The following is a 6,000-nucleotide window of genomic DNA, read 5'->3' as shown; positions in this document are numbered from 1 at the left end:
CTCCGGTGCTTGTAGAAATGGCGCCGGCGCTACCTTTTGTTTTTCCGTATGGAAAAACGATTCGCGGCAGGAGAACATAAGAAAATGCCATACTGGGTCAGACCAAGGGTCCATCAAGACCAGCATCCTGGGGTCTGGGAGATCGCTCCCGGACCCCCGCTGGACCCCCAGGGACTTTTGGCCAGCTTGGGGGGGCCTCCTGACCCCCACAAGACTTGCCAAAAGTCCAGCGGGGGTCCGGAACGACCTCCTGCAGTCGAATCGTGTTGTCTACGGCCGGCGCCATTTTGCGCAAAATGGCGACGCAAAATGGCGCCGGCCATAGACCAACACGATTCGACTGCAGGAGGTCGTTCCGGACCCCCGCAGGACTTTTGGCAAGTCTTGTGGGGGTCAGGAGGCCCCCCCAAGCTGGCCAAAGGTCCCTGGGGGTCCAGCGGGGGTCCGGGAACGACTTCCTGCATGCAATTCGTTTTTCTGTACGGAAAAACGATTCGCGGCAGGAGATCGCTCCCGGATGGACGCTCCCGTACGCTCCCGGACGGACGCTCCCGTATGCCCCCATATGCCCCCGTACGCCCCAGACGGACGCTCCCGTACGCTCCCGGACGGACGCTCCTGGACGGAAAAACGATTCGCATGCAGGAAGTCGTTCCCGGACCCCCGCTGGACCCCCAGGGACTTTTGGCCAGCTTGGGGGGGCCTCCTGACCCCCACAAGACTTGCCAAAAGTCCAGCAGGGGTCCGGAACGACCTCCTGCAGTCGAATCGTGTTGTCTATGGCCGGCGCCATTTTGCGTGCCATTTTGCGCAAAATGGCGCCGGCCGTAGACAACACGATTCGACTGCAGGAGGTCGATCTGGACCCCCGCTGGACTTTTGGCAAGTCTTGTGGGGGTCAGGAGGCCCCCCCAAGCTGGCCAAAAGTCCCTGGGGGTCCAGCGGGGGTCTGGGAGCGATCTCCTGCCGCGAATCGTTTTTCCGTACGTAAAAACCAAAGGTAGCGCCGGCGCCATTTCTACAAGCACCGGAGGTCCGAGAGTGGAAGATCACAGCGGGACCCTTCCTCTGGACCCCAGGTAATTTAAGGCATTTTGGGGGGGTTCGGGAGGGTGGGGGATTTATTTTAAAGGGTCGGGGTGGGTTTTAGGGTTTTTTTAGTGTGCCGGTTTTTTCGCCCTCCCCCTTCCCCCGATTTACGATATTTTGATGATAAATCGGGGAAATTGTTATTGTATCACGGCTCTAACGATTTTTGACGATTTAAAATATATCGGACGATATTTTAAATCATCAAAAAATGATTCACATACCTACAAGAGATGTCTGAGGATGGGTGAAAGAAGGTGTCTGTCTGAATGAGTAGATGTTTGGATGATTGCTGAAAGGTGTTTGTAAGTTTGTTGGTTCGGCTGGCTCTGTCCTCTGTAAGCGTTGAGTGGTTTGTCTGCCCGGTTGCTGGGATGATTCTGATCTGGACGGTCACTAGTATTAAATCGTGAACTATTATATTTCCGGGCTCCGAGACTAGGTTGAAAGTTAGAATGCTAGTTGAGTGGCGTCGGTTCCTTTGCTCTGTTTCTGGCCTCCTATTGGAGTATCGTGACCAATAAGGGCTGAAATTGTAATGTGGTTGGAATTTTTGGACAGTTTTAATGGTATATCAATGTGGCAGGAAGAGACAGTTTCAAACAGGGACTTAGACATATACACAGACGCGTCAGGAGGTTGTGGGTTTGGGGCGTATTGTCAGGGCACCTGATGCGCGGCCCCATGGCCGAAGGTATGGAGGGACAGGGGTTTGGTGAAGAACATCACGTTCTTAGAACTTTTCCCCATATTGGTAGCAATTACAGTGTGGGCGCACAAGTTGCACAACAAGCGGATAGTTTTTTGGTGTGATAACCTGGCAGTAGTGACGGTGCTGCATAAACAGTATGCCCGTTGTCCACGGGTGGCGGAATTGTTGAGGGAAGTGGTGCTGCAAAGTCTATGTTTGAATATGACCTTAAGGGCTAAACACGTACCCGGTACCCAGAATCAGGTGGCAGATGCTCTCTCAAGGGCTAAGTGGGCTCTTTTTCACCAACAGGTGCCAGAGGCGGAGGAGGAAGGAGTACCAATACCGGACCGTTTATGGCGGATTGGAACGAGACCGAATGGGGATTGTTGAGGGCGTCTGTTGCCCTAGCGACTTGGAAAGCATACTGCAGGGATTACACAAGGGTGCAGGAATTCCTTCAGGGGCAAGGAGGTGTGACAGGGGAGGTAGAAGCTAAACAGATAGTAAGATTCATATCGTTGGCGAAGGAGGCGGGTATGTCTAGAGGAGCCACGATAAATCAATTGGCTGGTTTTGCCTTCTTCACTAAGGCACAAGGGTTAGGGGATCCTCTTAATTGTTTCATGGTCAAGAAGATGCTAGCAGGTTGGGCAAGAGAAGTAGCATGGGAAGGCGATAAGAGAAGGCCAATAACACGAGGTATTGGTGAGGTTATGGTTCGCGGTGAAGCATGTATGTGTGGAGCCATTTGAAGCGGTATTGTTCAGGGCGGCCTTCTGCACAGCACTTTTGCTGCTCTAAGGGTGGGTGAGTTAGTGGCGCCATCCAAAACGGACAGGGGGAAAAATGGATTACTATATTGCAATATTCAAGTTCAGGACCAGCATATCTGCCTACGGGTCCACAAATCAAAGACAGATCAGAAGACAAAAGGGGCGGAAATTAGATTGGCAACGGTGGGTCACAGGTAGCATGCCCCGTATGGAATATGAGGAACTATTTGCAAGTAAGGCCTAAGGGTGGGCCTCATTTGCTGATACATAGGGGTGGTATCCCATTGACAAGGTTTCAGTTTGCAGCGGTATTACGCGTGGTATTAGAAAGCAGGGATGTGAATCGTTTTTGAATGATTAAAATTATCGTCAGATAATTTTAAAATTGTCCTAAATCGTTAGAGTGCACGATACAATACAAATGCCCCCAATTTATCGTCAGGGGCATTTGTATTGTATCGTTAAATAGGGCACGGGAATTATTTGGGAGAGGGCGGGAAAACCGGCACACCAAAACAACCCCTAAGCCCACCCCAACCCTTTAAAACCAATTCTTTACCCTCCCCCACCCTCCCAAACCCCCCCAAAATGTTAAATTACCTGGTGGTCCAGTGCGGGGGGGGGGGGGGGGTCCCGGCGCGATCTCCCGCTCTCGGGCCATCGGCGCCATTTTGGCTGCCACTAATTAAATTTTGCACTTTGTGCAGGAATATCACAACACTCCCGGTATCAGGGATAGGGCACTGCATGCAGGAAGATCACAACACTCTTGGTATTAGGGATAGGGCACTGCATGCAGGAAGATCACAACACCCCTGGTATCAGGGATAGGGCACTGCGTGCAGGAAGATCACAACACTCCCAGTATCAGGGATACGGCACTGCATGCAGGAAGATCACAACACTCCCAGTATCAGGGACAGGGCACAAGTTCTAGTCACATTGACTGATCACATTACTTTTTTTGTCAAGCTACGAACCGTTTCCATTTCCCATCCCCCCAACCATCACCTCAGTGGGAACCTTGGTAACATCAATAAATAAGAGGGCAGCCAGCCAATAGGAATACATATTCATTCCTAAACTGACCTTAACTGACCTGAAAAGTGTCAATTTGTATCATTTTCTGTTAGTGCGCACTAACAATGGTTAGTGCGTACTAACTCCCGGTTAGTGCGCACTAACCCGATTAATGATTTTTTAACAATTTTTTAACGATTTTTTAACGATAATTTGAATTGTTGAAAAACGATTCACATCCCTAGTTGATATAGTTTTGAATCATTCATATTGATTTGTTCAGTACTAAATACATCTGGGCTCTTCTGCCTTTATTGCAGCCTATCAGGATATTGTAGCTTCTATATTTTGTCAGTATCCTTTAAAGATGCCTCACTTTGAACCATGTGCTCTTGACTGCTTTTGGCTTTCCCCCCATAATTTAGTCTGAGTTCCCAATCGAGGCCCAGTCAGTTTGATTTTCAGGATGTTCATGATGAATAAGTGCAAAACACATCTGCATACAATAGAGGTAGTGTATGCACATATATCTCATGGATGTTTCATTGTGGATATCCTGACAACCAAACTGGCTGGGCAACATGATCTCCAGAGAAAAAGGGTTAAGAGATTACTATAGTTGTTGTGCTCTGCGGCTGCGGACGGCCGCGACCCCCTACCTGACCCGGGACGGTGGGAAGCTGCATAAGTCCGGTCCTTGTCGTTCCCGCGCACCGGCGCAGGCCTCCGCAGTGGCCGTTGGGTTGGGAGCCATTCCTGCTCCTCCCTCGCGGCGTCGGGCAGCTTCTCTCCGCAGCCAAGAATCCAAGATGGCCGCCGCCATCTTAGGCACGAGGCCACGCCTCCTCACTGGATTTAAAGGGACCTCGTCCTTTTAATTGCCTACACCTGTTTCCAATGCACCGGACCAGGGGAAGTATATAAGGAGACTTCCTCTGCTCATTCTTTTACTTGGCAACATCTTCTTTGGTTGTTGGAGTCTGCTTGCTTCGGTGAGTCTTCTTGTGCTTTGGATCCTTGCTTCCTGGTTTCTGTTTCATCTCAGTGATTCCTGGTATTTGACTTCGGATTGGCAAGCGGTGATTCCTGGTGTGTGACTTTGGACTGGCAAGCGGTGATCCCTCAGTGTGTGACCTCGGACTGGTAAGCGAGGTACGCTCGTAACCCTTTTAAAACGCCCCTGCCCGTGCCGAGCCTATATTGCATAGGCTTCCAGCACACGGAAAGCCCCGGGAAGCGTGTAAGTCCCGGGGCTTTCTTGGGGTGGGTGTGTCGGGGGTCGTGATGCGGTCGGCGCATCATCGGGGGGCGTGTCGGAGGCATGACGCAGTTGGCACGTCATCGGGGTGCTTCGAGCAGGCGTAACTTGTGCGACAAAGGTAGGGGGGGTTTAGATAGGGCTGAGGGGTGGATCAGGTAGGGGAAGGGAGGGGAAGGTGGGGGGAGGCGGAGGGAACAGGCAGCGTGTGCAGGGCTCGGCACGCGCAAGTTGCACAAATGTGCACCCCCTTGCTCGCCGACCCCAGATTTTATAAGATACGCGCGGCTACACACGTATCTTATAAAATCCGTTGTACTTTTGTTCACGCCTGGTGCGTGAACAAATGTACGCGCACGTGCTATGTTTTAAAATGTACCCCCAAATGTACATGCGTATTTTCGGTTTTGCACAATCATTTTAAATGGAGGAAAAGATATGGTTTATGGGATTTCCAGGGTACAAAGCACTGGTATATCTGGTAGTTGCTATTTTGTAACATTTATACATTCACAAATTTATTTGTACACTTTTGTACACTTTTGTACCTTCTAATTGATTCATGCAAGTGACATTGGACATGTCTGTTAGTCCGGCCCGATCAGGTTTTTTTTATCGGCTGTGCCCGAGCCGATAAACAAAAAACCCACCCCGACCTTTTAAAACTAATCCCCTAGCTTCTCCCACCCCCCAAAAACCTTTTACAGGTACCTGGTGGTCCAGTGGGGGTCCCGGGAGTGATCTCCCGCTCTCGGGCCGTCGGCTGCTACTAATAAAAATGGCGCCGATGGCCCTTTGCCCTTACCATGTGACAGGGTGTCCATGCCATTGGCCGGCCCCTGTCACATGGTAGGAGCACTGGAAGACCCGCACCATTTTTAAAGATTGGAGGGGGAAAAGTTAGGGGAAGCGGTGGGAAGGTCAGGCTAGGGGGAAGGGAATGGGAGAAGGCAGCGTGGTTCGGCAAGTGCAAGTGAGTGCACTAGGGATGTGAATCGTGTCCTCGATCGTCTTAACGATCGATTTCGGCTGGGAGGGGGAGGGAATCGTATTGTTGCCGTTTGGGGGGGTAAAATATCATGAAAAATCGTTAAAAATCGTTAAAAATCGAAAATCGAAAAAACCGGCACATTAAAACCCCCTAAAACCCACCCCCGACCCTTTAA

This window comes from Rhinatrema bivittatum, chromosome 4 (assembly GCF_901001135.1).
Source record: "Rhinatrema bivittatum chromosome 4, aRhiBiv1.1, whole genome shotgun sequence".
Classification (NCBI taxonomy): Eukaryota; Metazoa; Chordata; class Amphibia; order Gymnophiona; family Rhinatrematidae; genus Rhinatrema; species Rhinatrema bivittatum.
Note: the sequence above shows the minus strand (reverse complement) of the source record.